The sequence below is a fragment of the Helianthus annuus genome, chromosome 4 (assembly GCF_002127325.2).
Source record: "Helianthus annuus cultivar XRQ/B chromosome 4, HanXRQr2.0-SUNRISE, whole genome shotgun sequence".
NCBI lineage: Eukaryota > Viridiplantae > Streptophyta > Magnoliopsida > Asterales > Asteraceae > Helianthus > Helianthus annuus.
In genome coordinates, this window is record NC_035436.2 from 136,144,682 (window position 1) to 136,164,333 (window position 19,652).

Consider the following 19,652-nt stretch of genomic DNA (forward strand, 5'->3'; position numbering starts at 1 on the left):
CCAACAAATTCAGATGGAACCATCTGACCAAGAGGATACGGCTTTTATGACCCCAACCGGTTTATATTGTTATATTGCTATGCCATTTGGATTAAGAAATGCAGGTGCAACATATCAAAGGCTGGTGAATATGATGTTCAAAGATCAAATTGGACAAACTATGGAAGTGTACATAGATGATATGGTGGTGAAATCCAAAAAAGCTGAGGATCACCTAAGGGACTTGGAGGAAGCATTTGATATCCTTGATAATTATAACATGAAGCTCAATCCTTCAAAATGTCACTTTGGTGTTAAAGCAGGTAAATTCTTAGGATATATGGTAACCCAGAGGGGCATTGAAGCAAGCCCGGAACAAATCAAAGCATTAGTGAATATCAAATCCCCTGCCAACGCTAAGGATGTGCAAAGGCTAACAGGCAGGATAGCAGCTCTAAACAGATTTATATCCAAATCTTCAGAAAAGTGTAAAGAATTCTATGATATCCTAAGAAAGAACAAGAAATTCGAATGGACTGAAAAGCATGAGAATGCTTTACAAGCCCTAAAAGAATACATGTCCTCAGCTCCAGCATTGATGAAACCAGAAAAAGGAGATGTGTTATCCTTATACCTTGCGGTATCCTCAAAAGCAGTAAGTGCAGTCCTTGTTAAGGATCATGAAGGTACACAATATCCTGTCTATTATGTAAGTAAGAGTTTACTTGACGCTGAATCCAGGTATTCACACCTTGAAAAACTTATTCTTGCACTAATTATGGCATCTACTAAACTAAGACATTATTTTGAAACCCATGTTATTGTTGTTAGAACTAATTTTCCAATTAAGAATGTCCTCAGGAAACCAGCGATGTCCGGAAGGATGGCTAAGTGGGCAGTAAAGCTTAGTGCCCATGATATAAGATATGAGCCTAGAACAGCCATCAAATCTCAAGCGTTAGCAGACTTTGTGGCTGATTTCAGTAGTGATTTACAAAAGGAAGCCGAATTGGAAGTCCAGCAGCTGGATGAAACCAAGGATCCTTGGATACTACATACTGATGGATCCTTAAATGTTAAAGGCACGGGGCTTGGTATACTACTAAAATCGCCACAGGGGGACATAATACCCCACTCCATAGCTTGTGAATTCCAAGCCACTAATAATGAGGCTGAATATGAAGCCTTAATCGCTGGTCTGCAAATTGCTAAGCATATGGGGATCAGGTATCTTGAGGTATACGTGGATTCATTGTTAATCACTAATCACTTTAATGGATCCTATGCTGTTAAAGGTGAAAAACTAACCAAATATTTAGAGATAGTCAAAGAATTGGCACTCTCCTTTGCTTTCTTCAGTTTGACACAGGTACCAAGGGAAGAAAATACAGAAACTGATGCACTGGCCAATCTAGGATCATCTTTGAAGATCCCAGAGGATATAATTATCCCCATCATCCATATCCTGGCTCCTGCTATTGAAAATCAGGTGGCCATGGAAATAGAAGAGGATTCTGCAATGATCCCTAGTGAGGATACTCAATCTTGTTTAGGATCATGGATCTCACCAATCATGAGATACTTACAACACGGAGAGATTCCTATGGGAGAAAACCCTAGGGCTTTCAGAATTAAGGTATCTCAATTCACAATCTTAAATAATATGCTGTATAAGCGATCTCTTGCAGGACCATATTTAAGATGTATCGAGGATACTGAAGTTCAAGAAGTTTTAAAAGATTTCCATGAAGGAGATTGTCACACCCCCAAAATCCACACGCGGAGTACCACCGCTTGGGAGCGTGACGTGACCAGGATCAAGCCATCAATCATATCAAACATAGCATTAAATAATAATAAAAGTCATTGGAATAGGTTATCATGACATGATCGATGTTTTAAAACCAAACATTGTTCTGTGTAGCGGAAGCATTGTTATAAACCCAAATTAAATATACTGAAATGTCATAAGTGTTCAACAAAGTATTACGATCCTTGTCCACAACGACCGGCTCCTCCTTGTGCAAGCTCCATGTACCTAACGATCTGCAAGGCATGTAACAGAATGATCAACAAACTAGTTGAGCGAGTTCACAGAAAGTAAGTGCGTAACAGTAAGTAAAGGGTGGCTCTACTGGGCCGATAGTAAGTTATATAGGTGGGGGCTTCCCATGTTATGTGACCACTAGACTATTCGTATCAACTACTCGTATCATCCCTGTTCTTCTTCCGAGAACAGTAGCGCGTATGGGGTGTACGTAGGTCTTACGTACGTATCCTTCATAACCGAGGATAGGAGACGCGGGGGTGTACGTGGGTTTCACGTACGTATCCTTTGTACCGAGGATAGAAGTAAGTAATGCGTACACGTAGGTTTTACGTGCGTGCCTGACATCCGAGGCAGTAATTGGCATATAACCACGTAGGTGTTATCCTAACCTACGGAACCGTCCTGACATCCGAGGACCAAGGTAGGTGATAGTCTAGGAAAAGCATATGTTCGTTCTTAGTCAATTGTAACCTTTATCCCATTCCCACTACCCGGGAATCCCATGCCTTAGTAGGAGTGTGAACTCACCTGGGTTTGCTCGGCAGACAGTATAATGCTCAAGTATACAAGTAAGAAATCAACCACGTCCTATCATGGTTACTATGCAAGTTAGGTTCGTATGTAGCACATTTGTATCACGTATGGTATCAAGTATGATCATGGCAAATCACTTAAACGTATCAGCAGTTCATATCAAGTAACGAGTCCAAGTAGTCGGTCCAATTAACATAAGCAGTCCAAATAGCAATTATTTAAACAAGTCCAAAAACATAATAGTCATAAGGTTGGGCCCGTGACAGTGTAGGCCCAAAACAGTGTGCGTGCAAAGGAGGTCTCGAGTCGCAACCAGCGATCTCGAGTCGCAACCGGTGGTTACGAGTCGCAACAGGTGGTCTCGGTTCATCATGGCCCGGTTACGAGTCACAGCCGGAGATTACGAGTCGCAATAGGAGGTTGCGAGTCGCAACAGGTGATTTCGGCTCTTCATGGTGTGGTTACGAGTCGCAACGGGACTCGCAACCATGGTTCCGGCTTGTGCTGTTGTGGTCTCGAGTGGGGTTCCGACTCGCAATCTGAGTCGCAACCGTGTGTAACAGTTTTTCCTGATTTCATGCAATTTAGTTATACGCATTTATGCAAATCAATTCACATTATCAGTTTCCAAGTTTGACCATATCAATTAACAGTTTCTATCATGATCAGTATCCGATCAAACGAGCATAATTCACATGTTCTTAACAAGAACCCTAACCGAAACATATATGAACACGTCTTTACATAAGAGCAGAAATCATAGCAATTTATACAACCATATAGCCAAGATAAATCAATTAATCCGATTAAGTCACATACACACATGGCCGGTTACAAGCACAATCAATTCAGCCGATCCATCATACATCTATATATCCAATGATCACAAGTATCTAGCCGGTTAACAACATTATACCCGATATGCATTCAAGAATCGTTTAAACACTATGAAACTTGTAAATCAAACGTACATCAAGCAACCCTAGATTACTATCATGCAAATTCGAATTCTAGCAAGATCATGTAAGCACGAATTCATTAACTTGATACTAACCGAAACAAGGAGAGAAGGATTCTGAATCCAAAAGCTTGAATAGGTGTTCGGCGGTTCTTGGTTCCGATTCGAGAGAGAGAGAGCTTGTGTGTGTGTGGTTGCAAAGATTGTAAAAACTAAAACCCTATAATGTGCATGTGTTTATATATATGCGTACAAGGGATGTGGGCCGACACCCCACATGGTTTCGAGTCGGGTGTAAAACCGAATGGGCTTGTATGTGGTTGGGTTATTATTTGATTCACATACATATGTACTCTCATTAAATCAAATAGCACATATTAGCACACGTAGTCACATAATTATAAGAATCCGGTTTACATAGCACATAACATCATACATTCATTAACTCAAAGTATCGCATAAGCACGTAACGTTACATCACAGTAAGTCTAAAGTACGAGTTGTCACATTATCCCCTACTAATTGGAATTTCGTCCCGAAATTTGGTATGCACTCACTGAGGAAGCTAGATAAGTTATAGCATTCACTGGTTTTCCTGGGGTGTCACATCCTCCCCCCGTTGATCTGGAATTTCGTCCCGAAATTCCGAAGTAGTAGCTTCAGCCTCAGTAGTGGTTGCATTGGTTTCAAATAACTGGGGGTACTTTTCTGTCATTCTGTCTTCGCGTTCCCAGGTGTACTCTGGGCCACGTTTGGAGTTCCAACGAACTCGAACAAGAGGGATTCTCTTGCTTTTGAGGACCTTCACATCCCGGTCCGTGATTTCTACTGGTTCCTCGACGAACTGCAGCCGCTCGTCGATAGTGAGTTCCTTAAAAGGAATGATGAGGTTTTCATCTGATAGGCACTTCTTTAAGTTTGATACATGAAAGACATTGTGAACTGCTCCGAGTTCAGCTGGTAGGTTCAACTTGTAGGCTACCTTGCCAATCCTTTCTAAGATTTCGAATGGTCCGACGTACCGCGGATTCAGTTTGCCCCGTTTGCCAAAACGTACCACACCCTTCCAGGGTGAAACTTTCAATAAAACCCGGTCTCCGACCTCAAATTCCAAAGGCTTTCTACGCTTGTCCGCGTAGGCTTTCTGACGGTCGCGTGCTGCCGCCATGCGTTGCCGTATCTGTGCTATCTTTTCTGTGGCGTCCACTACAATCTCTGGACCCGTAATCTGACTATCCCCCACCTCTGCCCAACAGAGAGGTGACCGGCATTTACGTCCGTACAATGCCTCGAATGGAGCGGCTTGAATGCTGGTATGGTAACTGTTATTGTACGAGAACTCCACCAAAGGGAGGTGTTTTTCCCAGCCGTTGCCGAAGTCTATAACGCATGCCCTAAGCATGTCTTCAAGAGTTTGGATCGTTCGCTCAGACTGCCCATCCGTCTGAGGATGATATGCTGTGCTCATGTCTAATCGTGAGCCGAAAGATTTATGCATTGCTTGCCAAAGCTCTGACGTGAATCGTGCATCGCGATCCGAAATAATTGAGGTGGGCACTCCGTGCCTCGAAACAACTTCTTTAAGAGAGACGTCTGCGAGAGTGGAGAACTTGTCCGTTTCCTTAATCGGCAGGAAGTGTGCAGACTTGGTGAGTCGATCAACTATGACCCATATTGTATCGTTCCCACGCTGGGATCTAGGTAAGCCGGTAACAAAATCCATGGAAATTTCTTCCCATTTCCATTGAGGTATCTTAGGCTGCTGAAGTAGACCAGCTGGTTTCTGATATTCAACCTTGACTCTCGCACAGGTCAAGCATTTTCCAACGTACGTAGCGATGTGGGCCTTCATGCTAGGCCACCAATAAGTAGTGCTGATGTCGTGGTACATTTTATCTGACCCTGGATGTACCGAATAGCGAGACTTGTGTGCTTCGTCCATTACAAGTTCGCGTAGACCGCCATAAAGTGGGACCCAAATCCGGCCCGTTACATAGTAGGTGCCGTCTGCCTTCTGTTCCATTTGCTGTCGTGAGCCGCGTAAGGCTTCAGCCTTGACGTTTTCGGGCTTCAGTGCTTCTGTCTGAGCAGCTCGTATCTGAGCAGGAAGGCTAGACTGAATCGTAAGCTGTAGCGCTCGCACGCGCTTCGGTAAGGTGTCCTTTCGACTCAGAGCGTCAGCCACAACATTGGCTTTGCCTGGATGGTACTTGATGGCGCATTCGTAGTCGTTAAGTAACTCGACCCATCATCGTTGACGCATGTTCAAATCCTTCTGCTTAAGGATATGCTCGAGACTCCTGTGATCGGTGTAAATCGTGCACCTAGTACCGTACAGGTAGTGTCGCCATATCTTAAGCGCGAAAACAACAGCTCCCAGCTCTAAATCGTGCGTCGTGTAGTTGCGTTCATGAATCTTTAGTTGACGAGAAGCGTAGGCTATCACTTTATCACGTTGCATCAATACACAACCCAGACCCTGTATTGATGCGTCACAGTATACCACGAAGTCATCCGTGCCCTCTGGCAATGAAAGAATAGGTGCACTGCAGAGCCTATCCTTTAGATATTGAAAAGCAGTTTCCTGCGTGTTGCCCCAACGGTAGGTGACACCCTTCTGTGTCAGTAGCGTAAGTGGTTGCGCGATCTTCGAAAAGTCTTTAATAAATCGTCTGTAGTAACCCGCCAAACCCAAAAATTGGCGTATTTCCGTTGGCGTACGCGGTGCAGGCCAGTTTCTGATCGAATCTACCTTGGATGGATCGACGTGAATCCCGTCCTTGTTTACCACATGGCCTAAGAAGTGGACTTCACGAAGCCAGAAGTCGCATTTAGAAAGCTTAGCGTACAGCTGTTCCTTCCGAAGGAGTTCCAATATAAGACGAAGATGCTGCTCGTGTTCCTCCTGACTCTTGGAGTAAATCAGGATGTCGTCGATGAAGACAATGACGAACTTGTCGAGGTAGGGTTTGCACACCCTGTTCATAAGATCCATGAATACTGCAGGCGCGTTCGTAAGTCCGAACGGCATAACCAAGAACTCGTAGTGACCATAGCGAGTTCTGAATGTTGTCTTAGAGACGTCCTCCTCGCGGACTCTCAGTTGATGATAACCTGACCGTAGGTCGATCTTGGAATAGTAACACGACCCTTGCAACTGGTCGAATAAGTCGTCTATGCGTGGAAGAGGATAACGGTTCTTCACCGTCACCTTGTTCAGTTCCCTGTAGTCTATACACATCCTGAATGTACCGTCTTTCTTCTTCACGAAAAGTACTGGAGCTCCCCAAGGCGAAGAGCTTGGACGAATAAAGCCCTTTTCCAAGAGCTCTTGCAGCTGCTTTGACAGTTCCTCCAATTCTGATGGAGCTAGACGATATGGTGCGCGAGCTATGGGTGCTGCTCCTGGAGCGAGCTCGATCTGAAATTCAACCTGACGATGAGGCGGTAAGCCAGGTAAATCTTCAGGAAACACCTGAGGGTAATCACGTACAATTGGAATATCCTCCAATTTCTTTTCCTTTACTGATGCGTCTGAAACAAGAGCCAAAATGGCTGTGTGACCTTTACGTAAGCATTTCTGAGCCTTCAAGAATGAGATGATGCCAACCACTGCACCACTCTTGTCGCCTTGAACTTCAAGAGGTTCCTGACCAGAACGAGGAATGCGAATGATCTTCTCGCTGCATAAGATTTCTGCCTGGTGTTGGGAAAGCCAATCCATCCCAATAACGACGTCGAAACTTCCCAAAACTATGGGAACGAGATCAATAGAAAAGGCTTGACCAGCTAGAATAAGGTTACAACCCTGAACTACGTGCGTGGCTTCTAGACTTTTACCGTTAGCTAACTCTACTACATGTTTGGTGGGTAAAAGTGTTGGTGCACGTTTTAGCAGTTGACACATTTTCACAGACATATAGCTTGTATCCGCACCCGAATCAAACAAAACAGTAACGTAAATATTGTCGAGGAGAAACTTACCCATAACAACGTTGGGATCGTTCACTGCGTCGCCACGACCTAGTACGAATGCACGGCCCCTTGCCTCGTTGCCGTTGTTGTTTCCCCCATTGTTGTTGTTGCCGTTGCCCTGATTGTTGTTGTTGTTGTTCTGGTTCCTGTTGAGCTGTGGGCAGTGTCTCTTGATGTGGCCTTCAGCACCACAATTGTAGCATCCTTTGTTGCCCTGTTGTTGGTTAGGCTGAACGTGAGGCTGCTGCTGATTTTGGTTCGCAGGACGAAGGCTTCTACAGTCTTTGGCCTCGTGACCCATCTTGAGGCATCTTTGGCAACGACCCTTGTTACACTGACCGTTGTGGTGCTTGTTGCAGTTGTTGCACTTTGGAAGATTTCCGCGATATCCACCCTGCCTGTGGCTACCTGACGACTGCTGGTTAGGGCTTTGATAGTTGTCAGTCTTTCGCTGCTGATTCTGGGACTGAACCGAAACTGATGCTTTGCTTGAATCCCCCTCCCATTTCCTTTTGTTGTCACTAAGGGTAACGGGAGTAGCTGAAGGAGTGACTGCAGTAGTAGCGCTGACACGCTTAGGCAGTTTATTCTGTTCCACTGCCTGATCGGTGATGCGATGAGCGAGGCGTTGGATTTCCTGGATGTTTTCGAGGTTAGCCGACGTCACGTGGCTCTGAATTTCTGGCGCCAATCCCTTGAGATATAACTCAATGCGCTTGTATGGAGGGTCCACCATAGTTGGACACAGCACGGCCAGCTCATTCGACCGTTTGGTATACGCTTCGATCTCTGACCCAACCATTTTCAGATTATATAGCTCGTCTTCCAGCTTGTGAATGTCTTCACGCGTGCAATACTCACGCTTGATGAATTCCTTGAAATCGTTCCATGGGGTGGCGTTAGCAGCTGCCAACCCAAGAATCTTCACCTGCGCGTTCCACCAGGTTAGCGCGATTCCTTCCAAGGTGCCAGTAGCAAACTTGACCTTGCGAGCCTCAGGGCACTCGCACATTTCGAATACTGATTCTAGCTTCTCGAACCAGTGGAGAAGTCCAATCGCTCCTTCTGCGCCGCTGAAAGAGTTTGGACGACAGTCCATGAAGTTCTTGAAAGTGCAGACAGGCTGCTGCGCTTGTTGACCTATTGTGTACGAATAGGACGAAGTTAAATACAAGAGTGAATGTAGGATCTAGGGATCCTAGTGTGTGCCTATACTGCAGGATATACTACCTGCTTGAGCTGCTGCAACTGCCGCAGCAACTTGGGCTTGAACAAGAGCCTCTAACTGGGCTTGTGTCATGTTAATTCTTCCAGCCATTGATCTTCATGTCAAAGGCGAAATAGGTGAGAAAAGTTCGCGAATAGTGCGATGACAGAAAAGTGTAAGCACGTAAGGATTCTTAAGCAATAGCAAATAGTGAGCATTGTAGTCTAAGCATACCACGAGCAAAGTTCTAAGTAATTCTAGCAAGTGGGCAATAAACATAAACCTTATTACCTAGGATGTCGAGTCTTGCACGTGGAGCGAAGCGTCGTTGTGGATCGTTGAGAGCACTGTTCTGGTTATAGTCCGGTTTTAATAAAAACGTTTTCCCATATTAAAACCAAGTTCTCTATAACCAATGGCTCTGATACCAATCTGTCACACCCCCAAAATCCACACGCGGAGTACCACCGCTTGGGAGCGTGACGTGACCAGGATCAAGCCATCAATCATATCAAACATAGCATTAAATAATAATAAAAGTCATTGGAATAGGTTATCATGACATGATCGATGTTTTAAAACCAAACATTGTTCTGTGTAGCGGAAGCATTGTTATAAACCCAAATTAAATATACTGAAATGTCATAAGTGTTCAACAAAGTATTACGATCCTTGTCCACAACGACCGGCTCCTCCTTGTGCAAGCTCCATGTACCTAACGATCTGCAAGGCATGTAACAGAATGATCAACAAACTAGTTGAGCGAGTTCACAGAAAGTAAGTGCGTAACAGTAAGTAAAGGGTGGCTCTACTGGGCCGATAGTAAGTTATATAGGTGGGGGCTTCCCATGTTATGTGACCACTAGACTATTCGTATCAACTACTCGTATCATCCCTGTTCTTCTTCCGAGAACAGTAGCGCGTATGGGGTGTACGTAGGTCTTACGTACGTATCCTTCATAACCGAGGATAGGAGACGCGGGGGTGTACGTGGGTTTCACGTACGTATCCTTTGTACCGAGGATAGAAGTAAGTAATGCGTACACGTAGGTTTTACGTGCGTGCCTGACATCCGAGGCAGTAATTGGCATATAACCACGTAGGTGTTATCCTAACCTACGGAACCGTCCTGACATCCGAGGACCAAGGTAGGTGATAGTCTAGGAAAAGCATATGTTCGTTCTTAGTCAATTGTAACCTTTATCCCATTCCCACTACCCGGGAATCCCATGCCTTAGTAGGAGTGTGAACTCACCTGGGTTTGCTCGGCAGACAGTATAATGCTCAAGTATACAAGTAAGAAATCAACCATGTCCTATCATGGTTACTATGCAAGTTAGGTTCGTATGTAGCACATTTGTATCACGTATGGTATCAAGTATGATCATGGCAAATCACTTAAACGTATCAGCAGTTCATATCAAGTAACGAGTCCAAGTAGTCGGTCCAATTAACATAAGCAGTCCAAATAGCAATTATTTAAACAAGTCCAAAAACATAATAGTCATAAGGTTGGGCCCGTGACAGTGTAGGCCCAAAACAGTGTGCGTGCAAAGGAGGTCTCGAGTCGCAACCAGCGATCTCGAGTCGCAACCGGTGGTTACGAGTCGCAACAGGTGGTCTCGGTTCATCATGGCCCGGTTACGAGTCACAGCCGGAGATTACGAGTCGCAATAGGAGGTTGCGAGTCGCAACAGGTGATTTCGGCTCTTCATGGTGTGGTTACGAGTCGCAACGGGACTCGCAACCATGGTTCCGGCTTGTGCTGTTGTGGTCTCGAGTGGGGTTCCGACTCGCAATCTGAGTCGCAACCGTGTGTAACAGTTTTTCCTGATTTCATGCAATTTAGTTATACGCATTTATGCAAATCAATTCACATTATCAGTTTCCAAGTTTGACCATATCAATTAACAGTTTCTATCATGATCAGTATCCGATCAAACGAGCATAATTCACATGTTCTTAACAAGAACCCTAACCGAAACATATATGAACACGTCTTTACATAAGAGCAGAAATCATAGCAATTTATACAACCATATAGCCAAGATAAATCAATTAATCCGATTAAGTCACATACACACATGGCCGGTTACAAGCACAATCAATTCAGCCGATCCATCATACATCTATATATCCAATGATCACAAGTATCTAGCCGGTTAACAACATCATACCCGATATGCATTCAAGAATCGTTTAAACACTATGAAACTTGTAAATCAAACGTACATCAAGCAACCCTAGATTACTATCATGCAAATTCGAATTCTAGCAAGATCATGTAAGCACGAATTCATTAACTTGATACTAACCGAAACAAGGAGAGAAGGATTCTGAATCCAAAAGCTTGAATAGGTGTTCGGCGGTTCTTGGTTCCGATTCGAGAGAGAGAGAGCTTGTGTGTGTGTGGTTGCAAAGATTGTAAAAACTAAAACCCTATAATGTGCATGTGTTTATATATATGCGTACAAGGGATGTGGGCCGAAACCCCACATGGTTTCGAGTCGGGTGTAAAACCGAATGGGCTTGTATGTGGTTGGGTTATTATTTGATTCACATACATATGTACTCTCATTAAATCAAATAGCACATATTAGCACACGTAGTCACATAATTATAAGAATCCGGTTTACATAGCACATAACATCATACATTAATTAACTCAAAGTGTCGCATAAGCACGTAACGTTACATCACAGTAAGTCTAAAGTACGAGTTGTCACATTATCCCCTACTAATTGGAAATTTCGTCCCGAAATTTGGTATGCACTCACTAAGGAAGCTAGATAAGTTATAGCATTCACTGGTTTTCCTGGGGTGTCACAGAGATTGTGGAAACCACACTGGGGGCAGGGTATTGTTCTCAAGGATCTTAAGGACAGGATACTACTGGCCAACTATGAAAAGGGATGCTGTGGAGTATGCTAAGAAGTGTGATCCTTGTCAAAGACACAGCAATATCCTTCATCAGCCGGCTGAATTTCTACATCCTATACCATCCTCTTGGCCATTTATGAGATGGGGGATGGATATAGTCGGCAAGCTCCCTAAGGCACCTGGTGGAAAAGTGTTCATGCTTGCTATGACTGACTACTTCTCCAAGTGGATAGAGGCTGAAGCTTTTGCCCAAGTCAGAGAAAAGGAAGTTATATCCTTTATTAAGAGAAATATTATAACTAGATTTGGCATTCCTTCTGAAATTGTATGTGATAATGGTTCCCAATTTATTGGGAGCAGAACTACTAACTTTTGTGACAGTTGGGGGATTAAGATGATAACATCAACACCAGTCCACCCACAAGCTAATGGTCAAGCAGAATCATCCAACAAGATCATCATCAACAATCTGAAGAAGAAACTTGGATCCAAGAAGGGGAAATGGGCAGAGGAATTTCCTTATGTGCTTTGGGCTGATAGGACAACTCCCAAGAATGCTACTGGTCAAACACCCTTCTCTTTGGTGTTTGGGGCAGAATCAGTGATCCCAACAGAAATGGTGGTTCCAACTGCTAGAACAAGTACCCGTGATCCTGAGGAAAATGATCAGAACTTGGTTCAAGACTTGGATACTATTGAGGAAATCAGAGACTTAGCTAGGATAAGGATGGCTAGCTACCAACAAAGAATGGCTGGTGCTTATAAAAAAAATTTCAGGATAAGGAAATTCCAAGTTGGGGATATGGTATTTAGAAAAGCATTCCAGAATACCACCAATCCTGCTGATGGGAAATTGGCACCAAAATGGGAAGGCCCTTATTTGATCGAAGCCGAAGCAGGCAAGGGGGCATATAGATTGCTTACCATGGAAGGTAATCTGTTACCAAGAGCCTAGAATGCTGTCCACTTGAAGAAATATTTCATATGAGCAGGATCCTTCTGGCATATATGATCCTTACATTGGAAGTATCCTTCAAGGATCCCTGAAGCATCAATGATTCTTACTCTGGTAATGTCCTAAGCTTGAACTCTTATTTACATATTTTCTTATTTAAGGATAAGGATCATGTATCCTTCATCCTTCTCTCACGAGATTTTGAGTTCTGATAGTCCAGGTATCCTTAGCATATTGTCGATAATCTTCAGAAGCAACTCAGATCCTTGGGTTCAACCCCAGTTATTTGGGCTTGTCCCCAGTTATCCTTGGGCTTGTCCCCAGTTTCGCCTGTAGCGCACGATGATCCTGGTATAGTTCACGTCTTTGGGACCAGTACTCGCTTTAGGGGCTGATAATTCCATCGTACTGGCTATACCTAGGATCCTACGTATAATGGTAGACGTACTATACATCCGTTCCTAAGGTTTCTAACGTTTTCACGTTAGCTAAGGTTTTGACATTTTCATGTCACTAAGTTTGGATAGTCGCCAGTGAGGGCCATACTCCAGTTTACATACGATCCTTGGGCTTGTCCCCAGTTATCCTTCGGGCTTGTCCCCAGTGATCCTTTGGGCTTGTCCCCAGTTATCCTTTGGGCATGTCCCCAGTTACTAACTTATCTATGATATTGGCTTAGTCCCAAGTTATATTCTATTTTCAGGTTTTCAAAGATAAACAATTAAGGATCCTCAATCCTTATTACCCATTAAAGTTCTTCCTATGGTTATCCTGGTTAAAGGTTAAGATCCTAACTTGGATTCTCAGGTATGATCCTTAACTGTTTTGAATACATTCATTATTTTGACTAACCCTCACACTGTGACAACTGAACCTATGATCCTTAAAATTAACTACTTTTTGGAAGTTCTCGATTATAGGATATTTGATCGTGGATCATATCCTAAATTTCTTAAACATAATTTGCTTAACCTTTCTTACTTAGACAAGTATAAATCAAAACGATTGAAAGTTCAAAAGATATACAAGGATAACGTCACAGGATAAGTTAAAAGTTAAAAGTTTTATTCATTAAATATTTAACCCCTTTTTAAGGTTGTCAAAATTGCCAACCCACGTTTCTACCAGCAAAACGTGGCCCGTCCACATGGGTTGGCAAAGGGTGTCCATTGTTCATGCGGTCATAGCAAGTGCAGGAAATTAAAGGCGGCAGGATCACAATGGCTTCATCCCCCAAACAGAGGATCCCTCCACCATATGTAATCCTACCTATTGTTCACAGGATCCTAGATCCTCAACCCTAAACTATTGTTCAAATACAGACCATAATTGTTTTAAAACATCACAACCACCAAACAAAAAAAATTGGGCTCCGGCTAAGTCTCGAAATTTCCATCATTACCCAATCCTGCAGCTCAATCCTTCGATGCACCATCACCACCGGCTCCACTTGCCTCTCCGCCCTGATCCTTGCCAACGTCTCCACCCTCAAGCATCGGGATCTCCTCAGCCTCCTCGTCATCCTCTAGTTCAGCCAGCCTAGCCTTCCAGCCTTCGACATCCCAGGTGCTCTTGTCAAAAGCAGGATCCTGAGCTTCCATGGCCATTTGCAGTTGGATCTTGTACATAGTTATCGCGGCAGAGACGTTGGCATCCTGGGTGATCTCGTGCTTCTCATAGTCAAAGTTGATCAGCATCTTGGCAGGATCATTCTTGGTGGCCTGGAGCTCCTTCTGAAGATCGGCTATCTTGAGATCCTTCAACACCCCAACCTGTTGAAGGTCAGCAATCTGGCGATCCTGATCCTCAACATGGCCAACATATGTCTCTACTTCAGCAAATTTCTACAAGGAAGACAAGGAATAATGTCAAAAACCAAGTAATCCTTAGACCAGCAGGATACACAAGCAGGACAGCGATCCTTACCTCGCTGATGTAATCCAGAAACTGTTGGCGAAGCAGGGGCAGACCTTGCAAATCCTCAGAGGCCTTTCTCTTCTTGCTTCCTTTTCCCCTGATAGGTGCTTTAGGGGCTGAAGCAGTTGGGCTAGCAGCAGGAGTCTTCTTCCTTGCGGATTTAACATTAGTAAGATCATCAATGCCGAACTTCGAAGCAGACTTAGAGGATTTTCCAACACCTACACAACCAAAATAAGATAAGTATTTTAACTTAATTAGAATTCCCACATAGAATTACTTCTTAATAAGGATACTTACTTGACATTGTGGCAGAGGCAGAGGATACTTCCTGAGAATCCTGGGTGGTAACTGTTTTGGTCAAAAATCACACAAGGATAATGCAACCAAACTTTATGTAAACGGGGAATGATGCTTGGTTTGTTGAATAAAGTAAAGGGTCACTTTAAAGTAAAATATGCAAGTGACACAAGGATTTATACGAGGAAAAAGCCCTTGATCAATGATCTCCGGCACAAAAAACCTCGGGTGATGGAAACTACCGATCACCAAACTTCAATATAACAAAAGATGTTTACAACTTCGGATGGTAACGAGCTAGGTACAAAGATTGCTATGGTGTGGTGTGCTAGAGTGTGTAAGAAACGTGTGTTTTTTTTCCTAATGGCGAAGAGTGCCTTTTATATAAGTGTATGGGGTTGTATTTTAGGTAAATTAGCTAACTACTAGCTCGTTACCCTTTAGAAATAGAAGTAATTTAGCCTAACTAATTGCCCTTGAATTGTGCTAAGTTTCCATATTCTCCACAGCGTCTATTTCTGGTAATACGTGTGCAAGATTAGCGTGGAGGATTCCTTGATTACGTTGCCAAGACCAGGTCCAACTCGTAATTCCTGCAAAACAACATTAAATATAAAGAGAACAATCGTTAGTATGAGGATCCTTAGGATGATCCGTGATCCTGATCCTGAAGCTCCTCTGAGGATCACTATCTGTCAAGGAAACAAGGATCACTTGTTAGGATAACATGTAAGGATCATAGGTCATAAAAATCCAGCCCTAACAATTGCCCCCAAAACGAGTTATATTTTGCTGAATCTTATCTATAACTAACTCAACGAATATATAGCCGTTAAGATGGAACTATCCGTTGCGATCTGACGTCATGGAAGTGACAGCCCTGCACAAATCATCATTATAAATGGAAATAGGGATAGGATCGAATGTGTTTAAATTCAAAGCAACTCCCTTTATAACCGTATTTAGAAGATCAACCAGGTATTCTCCTTTTCATCTTCTTCTCTCTTGTTCTGTTTTTCATATCTCGTTCAGTATGTTGCTCCGGAATTCTCCTGCCAAGGATCAACAGAAGGAAGGCCCCTTTAAGAGCCAAGGGATCATCACAAACACTGCTAAAGAACGTTGTATCTTTGCTGATCCTCAGATTGATAGGATTCGGTGTTGTTTTCCTGCAAATACGGTGTTCAAAGCTTATGATCCTTCTGCCCTGAGTGACCACACCTCCGATTCATGGGTTGCCTTTCCTGTGATCCCGTTTTCCATAGGTTATACGTATCCCTTTCCAGCCTTCACCCAATCCTTCTTTTCTTTAACCGGCATATCTTATATCCAAGCTATGCCGATGATCTGGAGGGTCCTGTATACCTTCGAGAGGATCATCGAGCAGAAGGGAATTGATTTGGGGATGGCAGAGTTGGCCGCACTTTATGATCTTACCACGTTCGGTTCTTGCCGATATCTGCTAAAACGGAAAGCTGGGGAGGATCACCCTGTCTTCAAGGTTACTAAGAATGACACAAACTGGAAGCGTCGCTTTTTCTTTGTTAGAAGGGATACCATCCCAGATGGGAAGGATCTGCCCAAGGAATGGGCCACTCATGGTAGGGTAGAGGATCCTGGAAGGATCACTATCAGACTTGTCTCATACGATGAGGATCACTAACGTCTTTTTTTATTTTTTGTGCAGCTATATCCATTGCTTATCTTAAGTTAACCCCTGCTGCAAGAGAAAGAGTCTTAGCTTTTAAAAAGCTTAATCCTGAGGTCAGAAGTTTCCAAGTCACCGTCCAAGATTCACAGGAAGTATCCTCCGCATCTGCCACTATGTCAAGTAAGTATCCTTGTAAAAAGTAAGTTATATGTGAGATTGTTTGATTAATAAGGGAACTTATCTTGTTTCTGATTGTGTAGGCGCTGGAAAGTCTGCCAAATCTGCCAAGTCTGCTTCCAAGTTTGGGATAAGTGATCTTGCCAACGTCAAGTCTTCGAGGAGGAAGACTTCTGCTGCCAGTCCCTCTACTTCAGCCCTTAAAGCACCCATTCAGGGTAAGGGAAAAAAGAGAAAGACTTCTGAAGATCTCCAGGGATTTCCTCTGCTTCGCCAACAGTTCCTCGACTATGTTAATGAGGTAAGGATCACTGCCCCTGTTGGTTATCCTTCTTAAGTATCCTGCTTGAATATCGCCTGATCCTGAATCTTCCTTATACCTCTTCTGCAGAAACTTGCTGAGATCGAGACCTATCTTGGCCATGTCGAGGATCAAGAAAGCCAAATTGCCGATCTTCAACAAATGGGCGTATTGAAGGATCTCAAGATAGCAGATCTTGAGAAGGAACTCCGGGCTACGAAGGATGAGGCTGCTCAAAGATTGATTGATATGGATAGCGAGAAGCAGGAGATCATCCAGGATGCCAAGGTCTCTGCGGCAATTGCCATGTACAAGATACAACTTCAGATGGTTGCGGAGGCTCAGGATCCTTCCTTCGATAAGAGCACATGGGGTGTTGAAGATTGGAAGGCAAGGCTGGCGGAACTGGAAGACGAGGATGAAGCTGAGGATATCCCAATGCTGGAGGGTGGTGATGCTGACAAGGATCAGGGCGGAGAAGCTGGTGGTGATGGAGCAGCAAAGGTGTAAGCTGCATGATTGGGCGATGATGGATATTTGTGACTAGGCCGGAGCCCAATTTTTTTTTTAGTATGGTAGTGGTTTGTGGTAGTAGTATTTGGAACAATTATGGTCTGTAATTTGAACAATAGCTCTTAGGGTTAAGGATCCTGGATCCTTTGGACAATAGGTAGGATTGCAAAAGGTGGAGGGATCCTCTGTTTGGGGGATGAAGCCTTTGTGATCCTGCCGCCTTTAATTTCCTGTATCTGCTAAGACCGCAAAGACAATGGACACCCTTTGCCAACCCATGTGGACGGGCCACGTTTTGCTGGTAGAAATGTGGGTTGGCAATTTTGACAACTTTTGAAGGGTTAATCCTTTCGTTAATAAATAAAATCTCAAACTTTTGTCGCTTATTTTGTTTTATTATCCTTTTTAATTTCAATTGTTTTGACACATGTTTGTTTGAGTAAGAAAAGTTGAGCAAATTATGTTTAAGAAATTTAGGATATGATCCTGGATCAAATATCCTATAATCGAAAATTTTCAAGGTAGTTTATTTTCAGGATCATAGGTTCAGTTGTCAAAGTCTAAAGGGTATTCAAATGAATAATGAAATTGAAAATAGTTAAGGATCATACCTGAGGATCCAAGTTAGGATCCTAACCTTTAATCGGGATAACCATAAGTAAAACTTTAATGGATAATAAGGATTAAGGATCCTTAAATGTTTAACTTCGAGAACCTGAAAAATGGAATATAACTTGGGACTAAGCCAATATAAAAGATAAGTTAGTAACTGGGGACAAGCCCATAGGATCACTGAGGATGATCCCAAAGGATCACTGGGGACAAGCCCAAAGGATAACTGGGGACAAGCCCGAAGGATAACTGGGGACAAGCCCAAAGGATCGTATGTAAACTGGAGTATGGCCCTTACTGGCGACTATCCAAACTTAGTGACATGAAAATGTCAAAACCTTAGCTAACGTGAAAACGTTAGAAACCTTATGAACGGATGTATGGTACGTCTACCATTATACGTAGGATCCTGGGTATAGCCAGTACGATGAGGTTGTCAGCCCCGGAAGTGGGTACTGGTCCCAAAGACGTGAACTATATCAGGATCATCGTGCGCTGCTGGCGGAAACTGGGGATAATCCCAAGGATAACTGGGGTTAGACCCAAGGATCTGCGTTGCTTTTGAAGATCTTTGACGATATGCTGTAGATACCTGAACTATCACAACTCAAATGGTTTGTGAGAAGAGGATGAAGGATACAGGATCCTTATCCTTTGGTAAAAAGTAAGGAAATGTAATAGTTTTTAGATAAGGACATTACCAGAGTAAGGATCACTGACATCACCGGGATTCTTTGAGGATACTTCAATGTAAGGATCACATGCTTGAAGGATCATGTTCACATAAAGTATCTCTTTAAGTGAACAGCATTCCAGGCTCTTGGTAACAAGTTTCCTTCCATAGTTAGCAATCTGTATGCCCCCTTTCCTGCTTCAGCTTCAATCAAGTAGGGGCCTTCCCACTTTGGTGCTAACTTCCCGTCAGCAGGATTAATAGTGTTTTGGAATGTTTTTCTCAACACCATATCTCCGACTTGGAACTTCCTTATCCTAACATTTTTGTTGTAAGCACCGGCCATTCTTTGTTGGTAGCTTGCCATCCTTATCCTAGCCAGATCCCTGATTTCCTCAATAGTATCCAAATCCTGAGCCAGGATTGTAGCATTCTCTTCAGGATCACGAGCACTTGTTCTAGCAGTTGGGATCACCATCTCTGTTGGGATCACTGCTTCTGCCCCAAATACTAAAGAGAAAGGTGTTTGACCAGTGGCATTCTTGGGAGTTGTTCTATCAGCCCATAGCACATAAGGTAACTCCTCTGCCCATTTTCCCTTCTTGGATCCTAGCTTCTTCTTCAGATTGTTGATGATGATCTTGTTGGATGATTCTGCTTGGCCATTGGCTTGTGGATGAACTGGTGTTGAAGTTATCATCTTAATTCCCCAACTGTCACAAAAGTTAGTGGTTCTGCTTCCAATGAATTGGGAACCATTATCACATACAATTTCAGAGGGGATGCCAAATCTAGTTATAATGTTTCTTTTGATAAAGGATATAACTTCTTTTTCTCTGACTTGAGCAAAAGCTTCAGCTTCTATCCATTTAGAGAAGTAGTCAGTCATGGCAAGCATAAATACTTTTCCACCAGGTGCTTTAGGGAGCTTGCCAACTATATCCATTCCCCATCTCATGAATGGCCAAGA